Source organism: Miniopterus natalensis, chromosome 10 (genome assembly GCF_054644295.1).
Source record: "Miniopterus natalensis isolate mMinNat1 chromosome 10, mMinNat1.hap1, whole genome shotgun sequence".
Taxonomy (NCBI): domain Eukaryota; kingdom Metazoa; phylum Chordata; class Mammalia; order Chiroptera; family Miniopteridae; genus Miniopterus; species Miniopterus natalensis.
This window is the reverse complement of record NC_142090.1, coordinates 76222608-76248903: the sequence shown is the minus strand read 5'-3', so window position 1 is coordinate 76248903 and position 26296 is coordinate 76222608. Positions and strand designations below refer to the sequence as shown.

Here is a 26296-nt window from a genome sequence, read left to right as displayed (position 1 = left end):
AAAATTGGGAATCTGGTCAAGTAAATAGAGAGTTATGGCTTCTGGCAAGCCACGGGTCCATTCATCTTGTTGTAACTTACAACTATGAGAAGATGAAAAATAACTACTCATCCTAAGATCTTAAGAGTAAAGCACATAAGAAAATACCCTGAGGTTCACTAATCACACTGCCACCATCCTGATGTGAGGTTCACATCAGGGACGTCGGGTGGCTCGCTGCGATATATACCGCATTTGAAAATGATTCCTGTGGCATGTGCATAATGCTGTGATTTATGAAGAGCCGTTAGGCATTCTGCTTTGAATGACAAGCACCCTGGGTTATTTTTTCTTTTGCAGTCAACCACTATTTTCTCCCCCAGGAAACTACTGCTTTTCCAAATCATAATCTGGGTACTCCTGACCCAAGCCCAACAACTGGAAGGATGGATGACTGGGATAGACGACGGGGTATCTGGGATCGAGTGACACAAGAGCAAGGGCTGCAACTTCTGCTGTGTTTCCATGAAATCAATCATAACAATTACGTGGAACCACGGAATACAGAAGGATTGATTGTCTGTCTGCTTGTACATTACCTTTCCCCCTAAGAACGTAGACTGTTTGTGTCCAAATGCTACTCCACAGTGCTTGGAGCATAGTAGGTGTTCAGTAAACAATATGTGGCATGAACAAACTAGTGAAGGAAAAAACAAGACTACTAATGTTTATTTCTGATGACTTGAATGAAGGTTTCTTTGTTTAAAATTCAAAAGTAAGGTAAAATACACAAGATAAAGCTGGCTTAAAAGGCAACTCTTCCAGAAAAGGTCACTGGGACAACAAGGAAGGATTCACACTGCAGCTGAGGAGGGCCGGCCAACGTGGGGCTAACATGTGAGCAACTCAGAACCCACGAGAGAAAGAGAAAGTGGCGGGCAAAGCAAATGAAGTGAGCGGCTCTGCCAACCACGAGGTACAGGCCCAGCCTAGGAGAGCGGGGCAATTCGAGGGGTCAGTTGGACAACGGGCTGCGGATGGCAGGAAAGAAATGAAGTGTCACTAGCAATTTACCGGAGGGAAAAATATATATATCTGTCTGCGCTTTGGGGTTAGCAAAGAAAAAAGTAAATGTTACCCAGGAGAACTGGAAGTGGTTCTTTGAAGTTCTTCTGCAAAGAACAGGATTTCCTGCACTACGTGTTAAATGATGGTGATAACACGCGTGGTGCCCGGGGTGGCTGTGTCCGTCACGTTGCACCTTTCCCATGTTTTTGATTTCTCACTCCTGACCACACGGTCTGTCAGGAGTCCAGATGGAAACTGGGCACCTGGCTTAGACTGTGAGCCGACTGTGTTGTCGTGGGTTCCCAAAGGTATGAACAGGCTTATACATACACACGCGGCCCAAAGCCCCTCTTACACGCTGGAAGGCTTTCCTGATGTGGGGAAATATTGTGGTTGGTTAAAGGAAGATGAAAGGAACTGGCAATTTGTCTTGGGGCGGCAGTACTGGGACGTGCTTGAGTTCTTTCATAGGACCTAGAGACATAGAGAATTGAACTAAAATTAACGAAAATAAAAATAATTGTGCTATTTCCTTGGAGAGTGAACCCTAACAAACTTACTTCTTGGGGTCTTATGAGGTCTTGATGAAGCAAACAATTACAAGTATGATTTTTTCCCCCCCCATTGTTTGGACCCTCAAAGATCCTCAAAAGTTTTCATCTTGCTCACAGTCACCTTCTTTGTCAATAATGGCTCCTGGCTCTGTTTTTAGAATTCTTTCTGTTGTGCTGTGCTACCAAAGGTTATCAATAAGGCTGCATGATTAATTCACAAACAAGAATGTAAACTCTATGATCTCTCTTTGAGTTACCTTTGCCTTTCTCTTTTCTATCACTCCCACGTGCAGTCCCCAAGTACTACAAATTCAATTAAGCATCCCGTATCTCTTTCTATCTTTCCCTCTATCCTTCCACCAACCTACGCCCCACCAGCACCACCTCCTTTCCTGGACTAGACAGTGGTCTCCTAGCTGGTCTCCCATCACTCACTCTGGCTTCCTTTCTTCCTCTCTTTCATACTATAATCACAGGGATCTTCCAAAAGGCAAAACTAATCATACCTCGATGACTTTCCCTCTACCCCTCGGCCCCAGTTTCTTGAATGGCTTTCCACGGTTTAGGTGACACTGACAGCACTCTGGATGACCTTCAGGGCCTGCATGGCACCCTTCTAGCTCCCCAGCTCAGCTCGCACCACCGTCACTCCTGCTCCCTGTGACTTATTCCGCCTGACCGAACTTTCCTGCCCTCAGCCTGCCCATGCTCCATTCCAGCACGGGCCCTGGAACACGCTCTTTTTTGTTGTTTATGTTCTTCCCCTGACAACACCTTCAAATATCAGCTCAAGCATCTCGCGAGGAAGCCTTCCCTGACCTCTCCAGCGATGGGCACCCTCTCCCTCTCCTCTGCGGTGCTTTTCACAATTATACAGTTGTTTCATATTATTTAATTAATATCTGTTTCTTCCTCTAGAATATAAGCACAGTGAGAAAGGGGCTAAATCTAATTCTATTCCCCATTGTGTCTCTGTTGCCTAAGTCAGTGTCTGGCACAGAGTAGGTGCTCAATAAGTATTGACTGAAAGAGTAAAACATAAAAATAACATCCCCAGAACATTCACTATGACAAAATCTTATCCTTTATTCCCTATACAGTTTTCCAGAGTGCTAACTTCTTGTCTATTTACCTCAAAATCTCAAAGTACGCTCACGATAATACAGTTTTAGATGCTATAGTACTTGTTCGATTATGGGCTGGAGAAACAGTGAGGTTCAGGATTAAGAAGAAAGGCACGCATGTGGCATGTGGATTGGAAAGTAAAGCCTTTGCTAAAATATTAGATGATCCTTTGGAGGAAAATACCAAGCAGTGAGGAAGTAGGACCACTTTGGCTCAAGCGATGGTAACAACCATTCTTTATCTCCACAGTGAAAAGCAGGAAAAACTGACTTGTGCTGCAGCACAAAGAAATTGGTTTCATTTCTTCAGAGTAAAGCATGTCAGGCGAGAGGAAGAAGTACACCCGCCCCTGCCCAGGAACAGCCTAAGCATCTTCTCTGGGAATCATTAGAAACAATACAGAGGGCCATCTAGGAAAATGCCTCCCACCCTCCCCACCAACCTCAGCTCTTGTCCTGTGATCTCCACCAGAGGCAGAAAGGCCTCTGCAAGTTCTATTCTAATTCTTTAGTAACCTGCTTTCTCCCGCACACATGACATCTGCAAGTTCTCCAGCCTCCTTCCCCACGCCCAGAGGGTAATTTCAAAACACTGCGGAAAAAGAGACAATTAGGCAAGCATCACCGTTTCATAGTAGGAGATCACCTTTTTCGTTAAGCATTACATAGTAACTCAAATATGAAATTACTTTCTGAGTTTACATTTTCCCAAGTATTGGTTCAAAACCTGTCTTCATTGATTTAAAAAAAAAATGGCATTTTACTTCTGGATAAATTAAATATCCAATTTCAAAAACACAAAGAGTGACTCTATCTTGTGGAGTTATTTCTATGGTAGAGGTGCGTAGATTTGGAGCTGGTGAGACAAAGTCACAAAACCAGTGGACGGATGTCAATATGCCTGGAAAAATTGAGAGGGCTCCTCGAAGTGAACCTTTGGCCTTTGCTTGTTCAACATACTTATCAACAGCTTGGATGAAGATGTAGGAATTGTGCTTGTCAACTCTGCAGTTGACAGGTGTTGGGAGGCATAGCTCATGTTCTGCAGAGTAGACTCAGGTTTTACTGAGCCAACTGTGTGATCTGGCCTCCAAAAATGCTCACATAAATCTTGGTTGTTGTAAGAGAAGAGCAATGTCCAGATCAAGGGAAGTAATTACTCCCCTGTAGAGCACGTTGAACTGACCACATTTGGCGACCACATTTTAAGGGGGAACTTGACAAATAGGAGGGAAGGAGAGCCACGAAGGCATCCGCAATGCCTCGCAGGAGGAAGGCAGAGGAATCGGGGGAGATTTAGTGAAAAGAGAAGGCTTAGAGGTCATGCCGACTGCCTTCGAATATCTGCGGGTTCACATGTAGTATCTGTTGCTCCAGCAGCCATGATTTCAGAGCATGGGATCATGATGATAAAAGCCATGGGCATCTACAAAGTGAGTACTGATTTTGAAGCAGCCACTATGGTAGATGCTTTGTAAGCCACCCTTCCAATCCTCACAATGACCCTGAAAGCAGGCATCGTGATCCTCATTTTAAGATGAAAAAAACAGGAAACTCGGCACCATGACTAAGGCTGTGCCATTCACCTCTGGCTGCCCTCGCTCCTTCTGGATTGATGCTTTAAAAATATAAATTTGACATTTTGTTGGGATAAATTTACCAATATGTAGAGGTATTCAAGGAGAAAATAAGCTGCCTTGTAAAGTACCAAGTTTCTGGCATCAGAGTCTAGCCAGTAGAGACTCGTGGTCATCTCTCAAGGATGTCGCCAAGAGGATTCTGGTATCAGGAAGGAGATGGCACTAGATGCCCTCCAAGGTCTCTTCCACTGTTAAGATTCTCTCATTCATGATACATGGTTCATACCTTGGCTCCAGTGCTTCCAAATGATTAGTAATATGTCATAATGTTGAAAATATACTGGCTGAGGTGTTAGGAGGTCTCTTCTAGTCCAGTCTCTCTACCCCTCCTTATAGCCATGCAACCTGGATAAATCATTCAACTTTCCTGGGCTCCATAGCCTCACTGATAAGAGCAGGGGGTTTAACCACATGCTCCCCATGATCTCTTCCAGCTCCAATACTCCATAACTCTCTTTCTATGTTACATTTTACGAGACACTAACTATCCAAACAGACTTTTTCGACTCTGATTCATGAGCCTAAAAACATTGATTTCTTTTTCTCCATAACCATAAGTTTTTGCAGAAATTGGCCTTCTGAAAATTATAGCTTTCTGCCAGACCCAAGGGGATCAGGATTCAAGAAGCGGGTCTAACAAAAAGTAAAATTTCTCAAACATCAAAGATGAACGTTCCACAGACAAACTGTCTTCGGCCAAAATTTTCCCCTCTTCGGTTCAAATTTCTGCACATGTCCTTGGGATTCTTCCTCCCGACATGCCCCTCGCTCTCCATTCATGGTTGTTTGGAGACATAAAGGGTGTGAATGGGATTAGAACCAGGGAAATAATGAGCCTCGATTGCATACTCAGCGAGCTGGAGGTAGGGTGGTAATTGTCTTTCTGCATGCATGGACTTGGAAGACAATACGCAAAAAAACAACCCGATGCATATGAATATACATCCGTGTTCTTACAAATCACTATAATTTCAGGGTGTGGTAATGAAAGATGAAGGGAAGTGGCCCACAAATGAAAGTAGAAGGCTGGAGCACACCGGTGAAATGATGTTGATTCCCATAAGGTCCCCAAATGTTATCTTCAAATCTATAGTCTGTCCAACTGCCAAGGTGTGGAGACTTTATGGGTTTCTCTATAAAGAGCCAGGGTCATCTCGACACGCGTTTACAAGTTGAGTTGTGCAATCTTGAAATTGTCTGCATCTTAATGATGCCCGGGCAGTTAGGAAGACTTTCAGAACTTCTCAGCTGTAAACATCCATGAGCTGCATCCAAAAGATGTCTGAGACGTTCACAGAATCACAAAGGTTCGAAGCTTCTGGGAGATACTAGATGCTCTGGAGGTGCAGGAGAGATTCAAGATGGTCTTGACTCCTCCTTTCTGGTGCTCTCAGGAGCTGGAGTGCTAGCATGGGTATTTTGGATCCTACTGAGGGTGGGCTGCTCTCTGATGGAGGGGAGAGTGAGGTATTAGAGGAGACACAGCAGGTGCGGTGGGGAGATCAGGGGCCATGCAGGCTGCCTCTCTCTCCAGAGACTTCTCCTTAGCATAGTCACACATGGACAGCATAAGATAAGAAGCCATCTCAGGAAACCTCTGCAAGAGGGGAAGGGAGAGGAGAGCACAGGGCACCGTAGAAACTCCAGCCTTGACATGCACACTGAAATTCTGTTTTTTTTCAGAGTTTTCTACTTATTCCAGGAAAATTCTAAGATGACCCAAGGTACAGAAAGAAAACATGAGCACTGAAATCAGGATCAAGTTGACATTGGCTCTGTATCATCTGAGGCCTGTTATTCAGGTTCTCTGAGCCATACCTTCCTCATCTATATGGTGGAGATAATCATCTAATGGCTGGGGTTGTAGTGAGCGACACAAGACACAACAGATGTCCCAGCCCAGTGCCAGACAGCAGATGTGTACTTCTTTCTTTTTAGCAAATTCAGAATGTGAAGATCAGAGAGCAATGGTTCATTCTGGGTGGCTACTCACCATGACTGATATTAATAGAAATATTATTAGTAATAGCTAACACACAGCATTACCACATGTCAGAAAATTTAATCTTTATCATCAGTCTAGGAGGTAGGTATGATTACTATCCCCATTTCACAGATGTGGAATCTGAGGAACAGACAGGCTAAATGACTTACTCAAAGTCACACAGCCAATAAGTTGAGGAGCTCACATCTAGGCAGTCTGGCTTCAGAACCCAGGCTCTTACTTACTAAGCCCATATCGCCTCTATAGTCTCGCTATAAAAATATTCTCTAGTAGAAAGTGACATGGTAAAAAATATTTGTACCTGATACCCTTTCTATGAACATTAAAAGAAGTTATTCATTGATGCTGGCATGTGATCCTGAGAACTGCAATATATTTGTCACACCACTAATCTGGATCAATGTCATCACCACCATCTTCACACCTAGAAAAGCCTGGGAATACACCGGGAATTCATTTCAAAGTAACGGATTAGTGACTCTTGTCTTAGGATCACGTTGCTGTCCTGGCCTTGGAGCACCATCCCGTACACAAGGAGTTTGCAGGTCTGATTCCCTATCAGGGCACATGCCCAGGTTGCAGTTGGATCCCTGGTAGGACGTGTGCAGGAAGCAACTGACTGATGCTTCTCTCTCTCCTCACTTCCTCTCTCTCTAAAATCAACAGACGTATCCTCGGGTGAAGATTAACAAAGGAAAGACCGTGTTCCTAGTACTCAGGCCTTGCTAGACTGGTTTGCAATGAGCAGGGCAGCCTGGGATTAGGGAGCGAAAGCTGCAGTTCAAAGAGTGTTGAACAATGCTTTTATCAAACTGCTGAAACGAGCAAACGAACAAGTGAGAAACCCTCACTTGCTCGCTCTTGGGTGTTAGCTCACCTTCCTCGGGAGTTCCAGGAGCTCAGTAAGGCCAGAGAAAGATCAGTTCTCTGATGTTTGGATCCAGGTCAACTTCCCTAGCGATGGGCGGAAAGCAGCTGGCACAGCACACTGATGTGATTCTCAGTGGCCTTGGCTTACTCACCCGTTTCCAGGACGCAGGGACCCCCCTCACCCGTCACCCCGAGCGGGGTTCCAGGCTTGAGTCTGCAGGATACACAGCAGCTACACTCTGCTCCAGTCGCACACCTCTGTCATCTTTCCTAATACTGGGGTTGAGGCAAGGGAGCCGGGAACCATCCCTGTAAGCGTTTTATAGCTATTCATTTAACACAGTAGTAAAATGCTCAAAACAATAAACGTCTTCTCAGGTGCCACCCTTGACTGTGAGAAACAACTTTCAGGTGCCTCTCAAAGATCCCGTTCCTTCGCGCTCAGATCCCCGGCACCCTGGACCGGCCCTGATTCTGCTCTCATCTACCCCTTTCCTGTCTCGGTTGCTTCTGCTAAACACGATCATATGAGTTAAAAGGAAGGAAACAGTGCTACTTCCTTCAGGCTGCTAGATTTACAGTTGGGCAGATTTCTGTGGTTGGTGTTTGTACAGATATCCTGGAAGCTAGAAGCTAGTCTAAAAATGACACTGAAAATGACACTGTCCTCAGTGACCGGTCATTTCTCAAGAATCGAGAACCATATGATTTCACTCAGATGTGGGATATCAAACAAATGAACAAACAAGGAGAAACTCACAGACATACACAACAGGGTGGTGGTTACCAGAGGGGAAGGGGGGTAGTAAAGGGTAAAGGGGGTCAAAGATACGGTGATGGAAAGAGATTTGACTTTGGGGGTAAACACACAATACAATATACAGAGATGTATTATACAATTGTACACTTAAAACCTATATAATTTTATTAACTAATGCCATCGCAATGAATTTAATAAAAATTAAAAAATAAATGTGAAAAAAATGACTCTTCTTCCAAAAAGATGTACATTCCATCACGACACCAGTCTACTTAAAGACTTCTGCTGGCCACCCATCACCTCCTGTATATGTCTTCATGTTGACTACAGTCTTTTACAACCTGGTCCCTGTCAATTTTTCCTGCCTCACCTTCTGGCAGCCCATCCTCACTATCACCTCCACCCCTTACTGGTCACACACACAGCCCTCAATGCTGTTGACTATTCTACACCAGTCCAAGCCATTTTTCACCCTTGCACATAATATTTCTTCCATGCAGTCAATCCATTCATCAAGATTTAGCTCTGATGTCCCCTCCTCTGTGGAGCCTTCCCCAACTCTTTCTGGTCTCGATAGATGTTTCCCGCTCTGGGCTCCCACAAGGACTTGTCCACACCTCATTAGAGAGCAAGACTTGTTTCCACAAATGATTCCTGCAGTAACCTTGGAGCAGGGAATATGCCACGTTCATGGGAGAACAGCCAGTGTCTTTGTTATGTGCACTTCGCAGATATGCAGTAAATTCAACTATTCAGGGTAAATGAATAACGTGTGATCTTAAACAAGTTTATAACTTCTCTTTGCTTCAGTTTTCTTATTTTTTAAATAGAAACAACCCTGCCATGTAAGATTTTCATAATGATTATGTTAAGTAATATAAACATGGAGCTTAGTGCAATGTTGAACACATTAAATGCCCAATAAATGTTAGTAGCCATTATTATAATCATCATTGCTATTCTCATGATTGCTGCCAAGGCTAGCACTGCCTCTCCACTTGGTAGAATTAATTAACCACTCCTCTGCTCTGCATCTTATCTCAAACATACTTCTCTCAAGGCTCCTGAAACACGTTGGTGTATTTACCTATTTTTAAGATCAATTTTCCCTTCCTAGCTGTGAATACTTTGACCACAGGAACAGGGTCTGATTTCATATCATTGTCCTCAGGGCCTAATACAATGCCTGTCACATAGATGTTAGCTGAGTAAATATATAGTAAGTGTAACTTAGTGCTGTGGAAAGAGAAAACAAAAAAAATAACTGCCCTCCTATAAGGCCTACAGTTTAGAAGGAATATGGAAATTTGGGGAAGATGGGAATGAAAAACCAATGAATCTGAAAAACATCTTTACACACAGAAAGAATAGAATCAGGAAGAGACATGTCGTCTAGAACTGATCAGACCATGATCTGAAGGGCAGAGGGCCAGTCAACAGCTCTGTGTTTTCATCTGAGCTCCGCCACTAAGCACATGATCTTGTTTAACATGCTCAGTCTGTAATTCCGTCTTCATGATTCCCACTTCTGCCTTTTCTGTGCTATCCCACAAGCTCCCGAGCTTTATCGCCTCCTTTCCTCACCACACAATAGCTTCCTACCGCTCTGCAGGCTTCCAATCCTTCTGGCCCCTCCCAGACCACTCCAGGCCCCACTGTCCAATTAATTGGTACAAATCAGCACTGTCCTAATGTCACACCTCAGCTCTCAAACCTCCCTGAGCTCCCCTCTACTTACTAAAGCCCACCCTCGGCCTTGCCTCAGGTCTGTGTAATTCAGCCCCTTCTCTTACCCTGGTCCTTTGTCTAAACCCTCCACTCCAGCCACCCGTCTCTACTCACTACACAACTCAGGAGTTCAAACGCTCACCTCCACCCCTTTGCAGGCGCACTCCCTAGGCCTGGCGCTTCTTCTGCTCCTCTCTGCCTAGCTGAATCCTAGCCTTTAGGCGATAAAACTGTTGATTGATGATGGTGTTTTTTCAAGTATAATGTAAGGACAGGGCACCCTTGCTTCCTCCGACCTATAAAGTTAAGAACATAGTAATGGCTTGAAAAGAATGCCGATAACATAACCTATGATCCTACAACCCTGCTACTTCTCCCCTGATGTCTTCTCGCTCTTAGAGAGACTGCCTTCCCCTCTTCATTTCAGGTTCATCTTCTTAATATCACCCCCCCGTTACTTTCTACCTCAGCTCCTCAGTCCTTCCCATATTTATAGTAAGTCCCGCAACGGGGAATTGTGATAGTTATTATTTCCAGTGCATCACATTGCACATCCCAGGCAGGAAGGGACAGGGCCTGTCTTGTTTCCTATCACTGTTGCCCAGCTCAGCACCTGGCACAGAACCGAATGACAGCTGATGGGCTGGATAAGGGAATGATCATTTCTGAGGTGGCGACATGGCAATAAGGAACAGTCAGTTTACAATTTCCTCTCGTCTACGTTGGGCACACGGGCATGTTAAGCCTGAGATGCAAAGAGATACCATTTGCTGATCTGAATCCACGTAAGTCACATGAACACACAGAGGCCAGAGCACAGCTCAACAGTCCCCTCAAATCGCCATGTGCTTGGTCAACTCAAACCAGAGCCACCAGTTGACATGAAGCAACATGGGGCTGACTAAGGAACTGGAAAGCAAGACAGGGGAGCCTAAAGCTAAGTGGTTAAAAACAGGCAGGGGACTGGGTGCTGAGGTCCGTGTGGGGAGGGAGGGGGACAGGTCCACGGCATTAACACAATCACACTTCTGTGTCGCCCGGGGAAGAAAAGGGCCTTTAATATCAGGAAAGGGGTGCTAAGCATACAATGAAATGCTGAGAAGTCACGCTGAGAGCCTGGTACAGTCATGCAGGAGGCAAATGGCCCATTCTAGGGTTACTAAACAAATCTCCCTCCCTTCCTTACCAGAAAATGTAAAGTTTCTTAAAATAAGAGTGGCATATAAAACTACCACAGGGGTGCCGAGGGTCTATTTCTTCAGCATTTCAAAGAGAATCAAATACTTACTTAATGACCAGAAATATAAACATAGCACTCTCTTAAAAGCTGCTAATGATATAGTACAGATCTGAGAAGAGACTTTCCTTCGCCTGGCCCTCGCCCCAGCTCCCCCCCTCGGCTCTTCTCTCCCGGCCAGAAGAACAGGAGGGCAGGGCTGGCCGCAGGGACGAACTTGCTGGAAAACTCCCCCGCCTGGAGCGTCGCTTCGGCATCTGCAGTCCTGAGTATTTGGCAACATTATGCTCTTCCCATGAAACAGCAATGTGGCCTTGGGGGAGAAGGAGAGGTGCCGGAGGGGGACTTCCTTCCCTGGGACAATGGAGACACTGCAGTGGAGCCCGTCAGGTGGCTCGCCGTGAAAGGCCTTGCTTTGTAAACTGTTCAGCGCTTCGCAAGCATAGTGACAAGTGACGGCTATGCTACTCTAATGATCGACATGAACGGAGCGGCGTGTTTCTACCCCGGGAAGTGGCTGTTGGACGGAGCACAGGACCCTTGACGGCCGTTGCTTCCAAGCAAACTGACTCACGGCTCCCGGGCTCGTTCAGTCTTAGAGCAAAACCCGAATTCCTTAAGCACCAGAGCAAATCAATGAGAGAGCTCGTCTGTCTTATTTGATGAAATCTTAGTATAAACAGACAATATTTTCGTTTGACCATAGCAAACAGGAGGACAGTGGCCACAAATGGACAGGACAGTTTCCAAAGGAGCTTCTGGAAATCCTGTTTGAATATAAAGTGCACATTAAAAAAATTTTTTTCTAGGAATAACTTGGGTTTCCTGGATCCTTAGGGTCCAGAAAAGTGAAAGGGGGTAAATGAGGTGGTTTCTATGTTTGCAATGCCTCCTGGGTACACGGTATCACCTATTGCCACTGTGACCACATTTCCCACCACTCCTGACGTCACTCACTCTGGCCCAGCCTCGTGCTGACCTCCTCGATGTCTGCTAACACATGGGGCCTTGGCACCCGCTACTGCCTCAGGCTGGAAGCTTCTCCCACCTCTTCCCAACGAGGCCCACGTCCGAGGCCTCGCCACTCTGCTGGAAATACAGCTCTGCCTCCGTGACCCCACATTTCCCTTCCTGAAGCCATCCTTTCCCATTCGGAACATCCGCTCCTCCCTCACGTGCTCCAATCCCAAAGCACCAGACCCTCTCTGAGCCCTAGTCTTAAAACAAGAATTTGAAAAAAGAAGAATATACAAGACAATCTAATGGCTCTGTGGTTTTTTGTTTGTTTGTTTATTTTTACCACCAAGGATCTCTTTTATGATTTTTCCCCCTGAGATATCACGTATTTAAAATACTTCTTAAAAAGTTATGAATTCGTTGTCCGATACATTTACCCATCTTCTGAAGCCTTCACATTCTTCAGTGTCTAAAATCTCATTTCCCACTGTTCCCCCGGACAGCACCGTTTCTCCGTGTTCCAGTGGAACAGAAACTGAGCCTCAGCTAGTCAGGGCAGACGTACTGCAGATAAACGTCCAATTTCAATTAGAGAGCTTGACTACTGCATCACTTGGGTCCCAGCAGGAACCAGATGGCGCGCTCAAAATGGGTAATTTGAGGAGTGATTAATGAAGGAACTATTTGCAAAGGTATGAGCAGAGTCTGGGAAGCCAGAGCCACTGCGCAGTAAGTACCCCGGGGCCAGTTTCAGCAGGGAGCCGTTAGCATCCCTAGCTTACAGGAGTGAGAGGAAAGCAGAATCAGAGGGGAGAGGTTAGCAGGACCAGGGGAGGAGAGAGAGCCCTGTGAAGAGGGCACCTGCCAGGGGCTGTGACCCTTGGTCTAAGGAGGCAACTAACTGACAGAGCTGGGAGAACAACACCCAGGCTCCCTTCCCTCCCTCCCTGAAACCTGCTGTGGTGCCCCTGTGGCCAGCGGCCCAAATTCAATGGGAAAACAGAGGTCAAAAGTGCTCATTAATGTGGTGTACACAGGTCAGCCTTGCAGGGTAGAGAGCGGGGTGGGAAAGGGGGAGAATGCGCCTGGATGGACCATCAGAAAAAATGCAGCGCAACTATGCTTTGATGAGACTTGCATTCTTTTATTTTACGAGTGATATATTTGTAATATACTTACTAATTAGGGAAAAGTTATTTGGAAAAAAAATAGGTGGGAAGGAACAAAACTATCATCATCCTTACATGCAGAAAAAAACTAATATTTTACTATATCTTTCCAGACACACACACCCCCCACAGAATAGTACATAATATGCACATAGAATATATGTGTGTCTAGATAGGTAGATAGATAAAGATATCCAAAGGACTCAAAAGACCTGAAACCCCAGTTTGGGAGCCCATGACACATTTTTAACTCCACCTCACCTACTATGACTTAGAATAAATGTTATCTGCAGCTTTATTTCCTCTCTTCTCATTTATACCATCTAAGGGAAGGCCTGTCATTAACAGCGCTTGCCCTGCATTTACCTGTGTGTCTAATAAATCACAATAGGACTGATAAAAACAATAGAAGGCAGACAGAGCTAAGATGTTCCCGTCCCACCATGTGCCCAAGAAACCCAGCTCCACCCCGAACGATGGGCCCGGACAAGCACGGCTCCTCTGAACCCAGCTACACACCCCGAAAGCAGGTCTCAATTTTAGGCCGCAGCTTCCGACCTGTCTACATTCCTCCGGGTGAAACAATCGGGCCTGGAGTAAGAATGGCTTCAGACGTGGGAGTCACAGGAGGGAGACTTCGGCTGCTGGTGCCCATGGGCCATAAAGCCATTATAGGGCTGAGCTCTAGTCTCCTTTCTGCCAGGCTTAGTAGAAGGGAGGAGAGAAAGCACATTTAGAAGCTGCATTTTTCTACCTTGATAGTCAGGATTTATGGGTTGGCTCGCTAAGTAGAAGCACTAAGGCCAATGAAATATTTTTATTTAGATGCCCGTCCCCAGCAACCTCTCGACTCTTGTTAGGAGACCAGATCTATAGGTCCCTGGTCTTTGGCAACTCAAACATTCTGTAATTTTCTATCTTGAGTTCATTTCAATCCTATGGTGCCACATCTCTACTGATAACTTCAAGGTGGGGCAAATCTACTGATTATTTGATAGATTAAGAAATAATATTTCTAAAACTAAAGAAAAAATAGATGTGATCTCAGCAGAGTCAGGGACCCACATATAACCACACCCATATTGCCGGAGCTTTTAGGAATGAGTCCTTGGACGGAAGGCCTGCATCTTTCTCTTTGCGTAGGTGTTCATGTCCTTAAGCTGATGACATGTGCGTGTGTTGATTTTTTGTACTACAGATATGTCTCTTTTAATATCTGAATGCTGTCCAATTACTTTTAAAGAAACCCAATTATAGACTTATATATGAAAAATGTATTTTTATACCTATTAGTTCACTAGTGACCTTATAAAAATAGTTTTCAAACCCTTATAGATAAATTTAGAAATTTTAATCTTTCTTTAAAAGTCAAATAGAATCTCAGTATGAAAAGCCATTTTAAAGGTTTATAACCACTGGTAAAAAGGCATGTTCAAGGCAAAAGATGAAACACAGTATTTGAATTTCTTGTATTATGTTCACCCTGGTAAACATCTTTGCCTACGAGTTAGTTTTGCATTTATACATAATACCGATTTCTCTGGGTAGCAAACTAACTCTCCATTCCCCCTTTTAATGAAACAATGACAATGTTGAGGCATAAAATCTAATCTCCCCCCTGCTGGCAGTGGAAGAGATCACCCCCAAAGCCTCAGGGCCCTCATGAATGCCTTGTCTTGTATGTTGTTCCATTTATTCAAACATCCTCCACATCGATCGAGGTTTGGGCTCAAAGGCTTGAAGAAGTGACGACAAGGTTAAAACGCATCTTTCCCTTTCCTCTCTCCCTTCATTTACTGGGATGAAAACCAGCAGGAGCTCTTCCTGCCAGTCTGTTAGTGCTGTTCCAGCAGCAACGGGGGGAAAAGACCTGTTCGAGACCTAGTTGTAACTCTGCGTAGAGGGAATCCAGAAAATCTGTCTTTCTAGCACATTCGAGGAAGCTTTCAACACGTACACACATGCACACACATACATGCACATGCACACACATGCACACACAAAACAACTTGAGTGCGCTGAGCCCTAGCACTGGCTGGACAAAATTCAGGTGCAGGCCGAGGGGGAAGGCGGGCTGGGGAGGGTGGCGGTGGTCTTTTGTCTTAATGCCTGTGACCTGGTCCAATTCTATCTAGCCAATAATGCCCTCTAATTACCAGCAGAGATGGATAATGAAAGGTCCCCCCCGTATTCTAGTTTCCCCCAATCGGCTTCCCTCTGTGGCTAACCGTGTGAACCTTCTAGACTCATCCACTGAGCACACCTGGAGCTTGTGGTGTGCTCAGCCAAGCGGTCACTTAAAAAACCGGGAAAGCCCTTTGGGGTGTCCATCAGGGGCTGACCAGGCGGGTGGCACAGGGGTGGGATGGAGAGGGGCTCGGACCCGCCTCCAGACACGGCGTCTGTAACCAGGGAGATGTCAGCCGGCAGAGCAGCCCCGCCTTCGCGACGCAGGTTAGAGTGTTGTCCACATAGGTCAAGGTCGAGGGCTTGATCCCTGGGCAGCGCACATACAAGAATCAAGCAATGAGTATACAAATATGTGGAACAACACATCGATGTTTCTCTTTCTAAAAAAAAAAAAAAAAAATCAAATAATTTTTTTTTTTTTTTTTTTTTTTAAAGCGGCAAGAGTGAGGGTCAAGTCCAAAAGAGAACCGTCTCCTCAGCATCACCACTGGGAGCCTAGAGTGAAGGAAAAGGGGTTCACTTTGACGACGGACACACTGGCCTTCAGGTCCTGCCAGCCTCTCATCAGTCGATCAGAATCTCTGACAGCTGATGACCCGAGGACACTCTTGATTATGTTCCAGGGACACTTCCAGCTTCCCCAAAACACAGCACAGTCATCGGGCTGGGTCCCAGCCAGTTGCTTAAGGTATTTTAAAAAAACACAAAAACCAGCAAAGAGCTCCTTTTGTTCTGACAATTCTTCCTCACACTTTAAGTGCCCAGCACAATTAGGGCCATTTATTCTGTGCACACTTGGATAATGCTCCGATAAAAAGCTCCCACTGCAGAGTGTGGCTGCGGGGACAGGAAAACACTATCGCCTCTATGGTTTCATATACAGATTGTGTCATACTTAATGCTGGAATCATAAACTATGCATTTTCGCCCCCTCCGAGCTGCCTATTGTGTGCTTATAAACAGGAACCTGGCAGCATGTCAGGGGTGCAAATTGATTTCCTTTCCCAAATAAAATTTTAAAAAGCAAATAAACAAGGTTATGTTGGCTAATGAAACATTACATGCCAGGCTGGGGAGAATTCTTTTAAAAGGCATTTTCTTGGGCAGACGCAACACAAAGCATCCGTAAAAGGTTCTTTCATAAACAACATGTTTACACAAAAATGCATTACTTGAAAGAGAGGAAAGTCCTGGTGCATCTCCCGTGATATATTTGGATTGTGTTTTAAGAAAGAAGTTAGGGATGGGTGGGGAGGGGGGAGAGGCCGGCTGGGCCGGAGAATTTGGAAATTAGAGCCGCTCAGAAGTAAGATGGAGTTGCTCTTGTTTAGAACATTTTTGGGTTTTAGTGTTTTTGTCATTTATCATCAACGACGTAAGTAGCCGCCCCCTTCGAGCGTCTCCTATTGGTATGAAGAAAGCTGGAAGGAGAACCGAATCACGCCCGCCATGCTTGGCTATATGTGTGCGGATAGTGAGCCTGGCTGAGTGGCACCAATGCAAACATCTCCTTTCCCAGCGGAGATGCCTCGGCCAGCTGGAAGCAGTTTCAGCAGTCTCTGTGCAAGAGTCTCTCCCGGATCTTGTCGATCTCCTACTTCACCACAGAGAACGAATTGCAACCCAGCCCCAGAACCTAAGCCGCCCCTAGTGGGCTGTGAGGCCCAGATAAAATAATCCTGTACCGTCTCCCACCTTCAACCATCTTCCTAGTGCCTTTCTGCTGATGAGCCCAGGTAACAGGAACCTGATCCCCCCCGATGAGCAAAGTCCCAGGGCAACATGTGGCCCAAAGGATGGGGCTGGAAAGGTGAGGGGCAGACTCAGGCTGCCAGCTGCTGCCTGCTATTGTGGCACACAAACAGGGCATCATCCTCATAATTTCTGGTGGTTTTTTGTTTGTTTTTTTTAAATATATCTTTATTGATTTCAGAGAGAGGAAGGGAGAGAGAGAGAAACATCAATGATGAGAGAATCGTCACTGATCGGCTGCCTCCTGCATGCCCCCGACTGGGGACTGAGCCCGCAACCCGGGCATGTGCCCTGACTGGGAATCGAACCGCAATCTCCTGGATCCTAGGTCAACGCTCAACCGCTGAGCCACACCTGGCCAGGCTCACAGTTACTGTTTTTCATCAAGGGATTGGCATCTTGTACCAGAGCCCAGAGGCACAAGGTGGAAAGTCCCCTTAATCCTGGGGTGGCCCTGATTATAACAAAAGAAGAGGAACCCCTTAATCCTACTCAGGAGCTTTTGTTCAGGCTTAAAATGTAACTCAGCTCACTAGTTAGAAAGAACAAAATGCACAGAAATCTCAAGGTGACCCTGAGATCCTGCAGACTCGAACCCCCTACCCAGGTTTGCATGGTGTTTGGTGGTGACAGGGTGTGAGGTCTGGGGGACGGAGTCGTGCCTGAGATGGCAAGTCCCCCCCCCCCCCCCCCCCCCGGCTCACCAAGCAACCTTGGTCAGGTCTCCGGGCCACGCGGAGCTTTCTTTTTTCCACCACTTTTAATATAAGGCAAACAATGTCAGCCTGATGGTCGTGGTGATTAATGAGGTAACATTTGTAAAATGCTAAGAGCTTTCCAGAACTAAAATGCAAATATTTTAGACCAAATACTCTGGATAATAGTTAAAACACAAAAAGGGTTAGTCACCCGTTGGCTGAGGCCGGGAACCTGGGAAGGGATTGCAGAAGAAGTGTGTTTTGCGAAAGGATTGGACTGGGGTTGGGCGGACATCAGGGCCAGAGGAAAAAAACGGGGAAAGCAGCTTAGGACTTGCAAAATCTGAAACATGAATTATCTGGCTTGCAAAAGACGCCGTTAACCTTTCAAACTCTGCACCCCTTCGATGACACCCAAGATAACTTAATCACGCAAAATCTTCTTTCCACACACAGTCTTGCAGGGTATGATCTGGCGCGAGAGAGCAGATTATACTGAAGTTTTGGTTCGTATCGCAAGGAAACGATACCCCAAGGCTCTGCGGGGGCCAGATACCAATGGGGCTGGCACTTGTAACTAACTTCTCCCGTTTCTGGGGAAATGGAAAGATCAAATTAATCATAGGCAAATTTGGTAACAGATGTGTTTCTCGGCAAATCCACATCAAGCACTCAAAAAGCAATTACCCCCCGAGGCCTGCTGAGCTCCTGCGTACACTTGGCATCGGCCGGAGACTTCGGCTGCTTTGTTTTTTATCTGCCGGGAAGCGAACGCCGCGGGGTGACCCTCCAAATGCTGCTTCAGATTATAAAGTCTTAACAGCCCCTCGCTTTAGGGCACTGTGTTTATTGATGCTATGTAAGCAATTTACAGCCCCTTAATAGTGCATTCGCCACAATGTTACAGTGTTTAACTTGTTAAATTATATTTAGAGCTTCAGGGAAAATTACCTCACTGGCTTCACTAGCGCGGGTTATTGATATGACACAGGAGTTATGGGCACATCCGCCTGATTGGGCAGCGACGGGGACGTTACACAGGCCGCGGGCAAAGGCGGGGTGCTAGATTCGAGCGGGGAAGTCGAGGCCGCAGAGGGTGGGCGGGGGGGGGGGGCCGCTGCGGGAAAGGCGTCAGGGGAGGCAGAAGGGGTTGTGGCGAGCGGGGCCAGCATCGGATGGCGTCGTCCATTCAGTTATAAAAAGCAAACAAATTGCCACGAAGGGCCCTTTTGATTCCAACTTCGATCGAAGCCGCCTCCGCGACGGGGCAGCGGGCCCATTCCCAAGCTCCCTGTCCTTTGGAAAAACGTCCTGGATCTAGGGACCTGGGAGACGCCTTCACCTCCAGCTGCTGCAGCCGCTCACCCCGTGGGCTCTGAGTTTAGCCCGGCAGGGTTGAAATACTGCAAGAGAAATAGTGGGCGTGCTTTAAGCGAAGTCAGGAGAGGGCAGAGGAGGTGGGAGAAACGGGACAGGAGCAGGAGGGGGGCGGAGAGGGAAGGAGGGGGAAGGGGGACACAATATTAGCAGCAGCCACAGCAAGAGGCAGGGAGAGCGCTCTCATTATTAGAGTAACGAGAGACATAAAATAAGGGCTGAAATATCATTGAGCCTGAAGCTTAGTGATGTCATGAGACTTCTTCAGAAAAGCAGCCAAAGGCCAAGGCATTAACATCCACCGCGGAGGCTGGAGAGCAGGCCCGTGAAAGCCACCAAGCGGCCGATGGGCTCCGGGGTCTCAGCGCACGGGGCATCGGCCGCCAGGCCTCTGAAGCAAACCATCAGGAAGGACAGGCATGGCACCCTGAGCCCTCTGGGAGGAACCAGCTTTTCTGGTTCCCCACCGGTTGGCTCTGCCCTGGGTTTCTCAGGCTCAGGATACAGAATGCTAATTCATAACCAAAATAAAAGGGGAAGTTGGCCGCCAAAAGCAACAGGCACGCAGTGAAATAAACAACGTTGCGCGTTGGGCTGTTTTGGCTAATGCCACTGTCGACGAGGAATTAGGGAGCTAAATCGCAGGTTGTGTGTATTTCAGAAAACAGAGACAAGAGGGGAAACGCTCCCCTGTGCACGCGCGTGTGGTTTCCCACGGAAGAGCTCAGCTAAGGCACAGGTGCTGAATCTCAGGATGGGATCCCTGCAGCGGAAATTTCAGTCTTAAATACAAATCAGAAATTCCCATTCGTCCTGGGTTGGCTAGGCTATAATGTTTGAACTGATCATTCATATTTATTGTGTAGGGTTGCTGTTCCCAAACCGTGTGCCGAGGTGCCCCAGGGTGCTGCACTGAACTCCCAGGGCTGCTTCAGATCGTTCAAAGTGCAGGGAAAACGCAGCCTACTTGACGGCGGTGGACGCTGTGCAAACGCGAGGCCGTCCGTTTCAACATTAGATCACGCTGCATTCCTTTGGATTATATCGCATCTTTGCAAAGCTGGGCTTTCGGCGGTTGCCCCAATGAAGAGTAAAGACTCTGAACGCTCTGCAAAAATAAATGCGGAGCAGAACACAAGGGTGGTGGTGTCCGATCTGACGCCAGAGCTTGGGGAGTTGTGGAGGGCCCGCGGGCACCCGCGTCCATTAGTAAGTAACACGGTTGCTTAAGAATGAAATAAAAGCATTCTCTTTTCCTTGCCATAACTGTGCATTGTTTATTTTAGAAGCTACTGAGATGCGTGTATCCTTATTAAGTTGTTTGGGCCTAACTACTTCATAAGCAGAGTGCTGTGGTGTTCTTTTGGCCAAGGCATGCCATGAAAACATCGTTGAAACACGGAGAGCGCCGGGATCTGAGAGAGCTTGGGAACCTCTGCTCAGATAGATAGACAGATAGACAGACAGACAGATAGATAGTAATTATCTCCTGTCGGTACTGTTGCTATGGAGAATGCTGACTGATACAAGCAGATAAAACGGTGATTGTCTAGAGGCTCAGTCAGGGAGCTTTTCAATAAGAAAACTGAAATGAAGATGGGATTTGGCTGAGGGTGAGCTTCCTCGCTGCCATACGAGCTATTAAGGGGATGAAGCAATATAATCTAAAGCAAGATAAGGCCTCTGACCTACAGACATAAAATGGATGAGCCAAGCACTTCAGGTGGGTGCCATTCCAAAAGGGAAGGCTGAGGGAGTCACGTTGGCCAAACATAGAAAACCTGGAGATGGAAGAAGGATTCTTGTCAATACCGAGAAGGACTCTGGCTGAATTCTCCAGCTCTGGCCAGTGCGGTGTGGCCACCACAACCAGCTTTCTCGGCCTTCACCACCCTGCCAACAGATCCAAGCACAGCAATATCCGAGAGTGCCTTTGCCACCTCTTGCAAACACTGTTTCCTAAGAGCAGGAATAAAGGGGGGAGGGGGAAGGGAGATCTCCACAGGTCTCAGGCAAGGCTCTTCTCACACTTATCTCTAAAGAGGAAAAAAAGACATAATCTTAACTGAAAAGCAGCAATCTAGAGGGACACATTCTGCATCTACGTAACGTAAGGAGTAGACTCCTGAGGATCAGTGTTGGAGATGATTTGCCACGTATTTCTCTAATATATACATAAGTGGCTATAGGGTTTTTAAGGCACTGCTGACCTTTTAAGGAAGCCACTGTGTTTTTTGTGTGGTTCCGCCACAATTTCAAAGTTGTTGGCTTTTTCCTGTCTCTCTCTCCATACACAACATATATACGTTCTGAGAATGAACAAGAAAGGGCCCACTACAAAATATGAATAGGAATTTTAAAAATAGAAAGTCCAAATGTCTAAAATCTATGTGGAGAGATGTTGAGACTTACTGGTAATCAAAGAAATGCACATTGAAATGAGAAAAGAGAAAGCTGGGTAAATTGCCGGCGATGACGCTGACGTGGGGTCCGGGCACCACGTGTCATCATAGTGTCAGTTTCCGTGGTCATTCTGGCAATTAGCCTGGACCAACCCGGGAAAATGCCGTATGCAAAGGCCCACGTCCCTATATCCCCATGAAGGTCCATGTAAGGATCGCGGTCATGATCTAGCCCCTTTCCACTCGTGGGGTGCACAAACGGGGGTCTACGTCACACATGACTAAATAGTTTAAAGTTACAAATCAACTTACCAATATGCCTACCTACTACCCTGGCAAATGTATGTTCATAATACAAATTCATATTTGAATGAATAATTCCCAACTCCCTGGGGCTCTCAACCTCTAGCTTTGGGCCCCAACCTGCCCCTCTTTTCTCCCTACCCCCAGCTCTATCCACACCAAGAATGGCCCCCTATTCAAGAATGTCATTTATAAAAGAGGAAGCCCAGGCTGAGACGATCACAGAATGAGCGGCAGAATCAAGGCTTGAATTCAGGTTTCCTGATATCCAACCTGTGCAGTTGTTATTTTCAGTGAAAAAAAAAGTTGATCAGAGAATTGCTTGTAAAATAACCCCCAAGTTAAGCTTATTAAGGTAGGACAGGGTGACCCTAGATGAGAATCATCACCATAGATGGCAGCCCACATATACCAGCTCCAGGCACATCTCTTCCTCCCTTCACCCCTTAAATAACCAGGTCTTGGCCACCCCTCAGTCCAGGGCAGTCTGTCCTTGAAAGAATAGACACCAATTGGATCCCTCAAACTGGTAGGGCTGTAAAATGGTGCAGCCACTTTGGAAGACAGCCTGGCAGTTCTTCAAGAGGTTAAATATAGAGCTATCATAGGGCCCAGCAATTTCACTCCTATAGATCTATTCCTAAGAGATAGGAAAAGCTTATGTCCATATAAAAACATGAACCCAAATGTTCATCCCAGCATTATTATAGTAGCTGAAAAGTGGAAGCAACCCAAATGTCCACCGACTGATGAATGAACAAACAAAACACGATCTCTCCATACAACGAAATATTACTCGGTGATAAAAAGTATTGATATGCGCTACAAAAACCAATAAGCCTTGAAAACGTTATGCTAAATGAGAGAAGTCAGTCGCAAAAGATCATATATTATATGATTCCATTTATATGAAATGCCCAGAGTAGACAAATCCATAGAGGCAGAAAGTAGGTTACGGTTGGTCTGGAGGATGGTGAGCGATGGCGAATGGGCCTGGGGCCTCTTTCAGAGGTGATGAATGTGTTCTAAACGTGACTGCGGTAATTGATAAATAAAACGGGTGGATTCACACGATGAAACCCTACATAGCAGTCAGAAGCAATGAAGCCGTGTGCAACAAGAATAGATCTTCAGAAGTGTTGCGTAAAAAAAAGGAATAGCAGGAGACTTACAGCACACCAGCGCTCAGTTAACAAACGCTTCCCCCACAACGCTATTCTTACAAGGACATATGCAGATGGAAGAACATATAATGAATCTATCAGAGTGGGGGACCATGTGGGGAGAGGGGGGAGGGAGTGGAAACGGAAGATAGAGGGGAAACTGGGACAGAGCCACGGTGGGGACTTTCCCACACCGGGGACGGCAATGTACCCTGGCCTGAGAAGTTAGTCAATAATGTCGATTAATTCATCTTAGTACTGGGAGTTGGGGTAAAGATGAAGAAAGCAGAAGTTTTGTTATTACTATTATTTTTAATATGTTTTTATTGATTTCAGAGAAAAGAAGGGAGAGAGAGAAACATCAACGATGAGTGTCATTGATCGGCTGCCTCCCGCGCGCCCCCGACTGGGGATGGAGCCCGCAACCCGGGCGTGCGCCCCGACGGAGAATGGGACCGTGACCTCCTGGTTCATAGGTCGACGCTCAACCGCTGAGCCGCACCGGCCGGGCTTAAACATAAATATCGCACAGCAGTGGATGGTGTTCTCCTAAGTTCCTGAAAGTTTCTGGAAATAACATGAGCAACTAAACAGCACGGGCCCAGCCGCGCTGCAGGAGCGGGAAAGCGCCTGGGCGTCCCTCGCCGCAGAGGCCGGAGCGGTGCGCGGTCCGAGGAGAGAAGGCTGCCTTGGCTCTGCTTGGGGAGGGGGAGGCAGGCTGGCCCACGGGGAGGCAGAGAGTGGAGGAATCTCACAGGTCCATCACCCAGAGGCGCACCAGCCCAGAGAGGCCACACAGTCATCAACGTGCCAGGAAGAGTGGAGACAGCAGGCGGAGTTGGGGGGAACCCAACCACTGTCTGTTTTTTTTACTCACCCCGTTTTATTTCTGGGTTTGCGTTTTGGCGTTGGCAGGGCGGGGGGAGTGGAGCGGACCTTTTAATTGGATTTTGTTTGGAAGGAGGGACTTTTTCAAAACTGGACGCTTGAAGAACCTGAAGAGGACTGTCCGGGGACTGGGACAGTGATGGATGCGGTGCTGACGTGAACGCTCCTCCTGCCCAGCCACAGGCAAAATACTGCCCCCAACCCCGTGTGGGCCCCTGCCGACCGCCCCCCGCGGCAATGCTCAGAGGGGCCGGCCCTGCCAACCGGTCCCATGAGCCGACCTGCCTGCTCCCCTCACTCCCGCAGGGGCCCCAGGTTCCCAGTGTCCCCGCTGCCTCTGAGCACCCGCTGGGCCGGTGGCTGTTCCCGCCCCGCCCCCCTTCCTCCTCCGCATCCAGCTCGGGGTGCAGGCCAGTCTCTTCACCAGAGGACAGTGTACTCTCCAGACGACAGCTCTGCAGGCTCCGGGCTGTGCAGGGCGAGCCTGGGTGTTATCCTGCATGTCTCCCAAACGCTCTGTTTATCCTAGAGGCCTGTCCTCCAGAGAAAGTTGTTTTGCTAAGAAAATATATTGCTGCTTTTTTTTCTTTTTTTTAATGCACTGCAGAGTCCTGGGCAGGGGTGTCAGCCGCTGAGGCTTCAGTGTTTTATGGTGGACACGTCACCTCGCAGGAAGCCTATCAGAGTAAGAGTTAAATTAAAAAGTCATGCACACTAGGAAATCTAGACTGTTATTCTGTTAAAAAGGGAGCGTGCTGGAGCTTTGGAAAGTGGATTGGAACCCACCTCGAATTGTAGACTTTTCTCACACAGTCAGAAATTCATTGAAAGTCTCCGACCGCCAGCGTCCCAACACAACACCCAAAGTTCACGGATCTCTGGATCAACCAGGATTACCAGGCACCCACCCCGTGCCCCGCTGCAGGAGAGAAAATAGCCAAGCACTTGTAGCTATAAAGCAATGAGACCAGCTCCTATAAGTCGCATTTCAAAGTCAGTTTCATTACACTAGAAGTTTGCAATCCATGGGACAACAATAAACGCCAAGTTCTGAAAAGACAATAGCCATTAAAAGCTCAGCCTCCTCTGCGGGAAGTTACTTCATCAGCGGTGGACTGCGAGGCAGGCTTAGCAGATACTCATAAACTCACCATTTATCAAGGCAAAAATAATCATCTCATTTCATGACCACAGCGCTCATATGAAGTGGAGGTGATTAATCCCATTTTACAGGTGAGAAAACTGAGCTCTGATGGCTTAAGTAACTGGCCCAATGTGGTGAATCATGGAGCCAGAATTCAAAATGAGCTCCTCTCCTAACTTTCCTTTAGCCTCTGTTAGATGCACCAAACTGCCCCATGCTGAAGATGGAGAAACTGAGGCCTGGATCAGTGAACCCTCCCACACCCCAAAAAACAAAGTGGAACCCAGCAAAGGTCCAGGTTATATGACTGGTCTCCAGGAACCTGGTTCAGGGCATCTTCCTGAACACCATGCCCATCCCCTGGCCCGACTCCTACCAGCCACACAGGAATGTGGCTTTTCGGGACATTTTCAGAATGTTCCACTTTTATATTTTATACAGAACACAGGAAATCACTTTCAAAACAAACCAAAAAAAAAAAAAAAAAAAAAAAATCAACCAATTTCCTTTTTACCCCAGTGGATTGGATTGAGATCTGTCCTGACAAGATCTGGCTAACGAAAGCTCTCGTTTTCAACCCGAGGCGGCCTTTACTCACCGACTTTGTGACCTAACATAATATTTGGAAAACAGACTTTCAAATGACTGACGTTGTAATGTGATGGGGACAAAGAATGAGAGAAAGCTACTTGTCATGTGAAAAGATATATACTAAGGATATATAATAAGTATTTTTAAATAACATGGGGCCGATCATTTCGTTGGGATAAATAATAAAGGAGAGATGGATAGATAAACAGTTGAACAGGCAAAAAGTGCATAACAACTTACCCTGGGACGCTGTAAGTTATGATAGGTGAATACATTTTTTTGGAGTGATATAAAATAAACCATTCACAGGATCACCAGTGGGGAGAGGCCCTACGGGAAGAGAGGGAAGGAAACTCTGCTTTTCACTTTCCGCCTTCCTGCACTGTCTGAAAACGCTCGATGTGCACACATTGCTTCTGTTCTTACCAAACAGCCAACAGACATTTGTCCCATAAACACAAGTAACTAAATTTCAGACGTCCCAGAGGCGAGAGGAAAGCAAGTATGAAGGTGCTTAGGGTGCTCGCAGGGTCACGCGCGAGGAAACACTCCGTCCACGAAACAGAAAGTTCTCTGAACACCAGCCACTCGTCCCGATGATGATCTGGGTCATTAGGATGGTGAAGAAAACAGTAACCAGAAGAAACAAGAGAACAAAGATCCTAAATTGGGGGCTGGCGGGGGGGGGGAGGGCTGG

General features: G+C 46.7%; 1 protein-coding gene across 7 annotated transcripts in view; it reads right to left on the bottom strand.

Annotated features, from left to right (window-relative positions):
- Positions 1–26296, bottom strand: part of CREB5 (cAMP responsive element binding protein 5) — a 362805-nt gene that overhangs the window by 226425 nt on the left and 110084 nt on the right. The window lies entirely within an intron of this gene.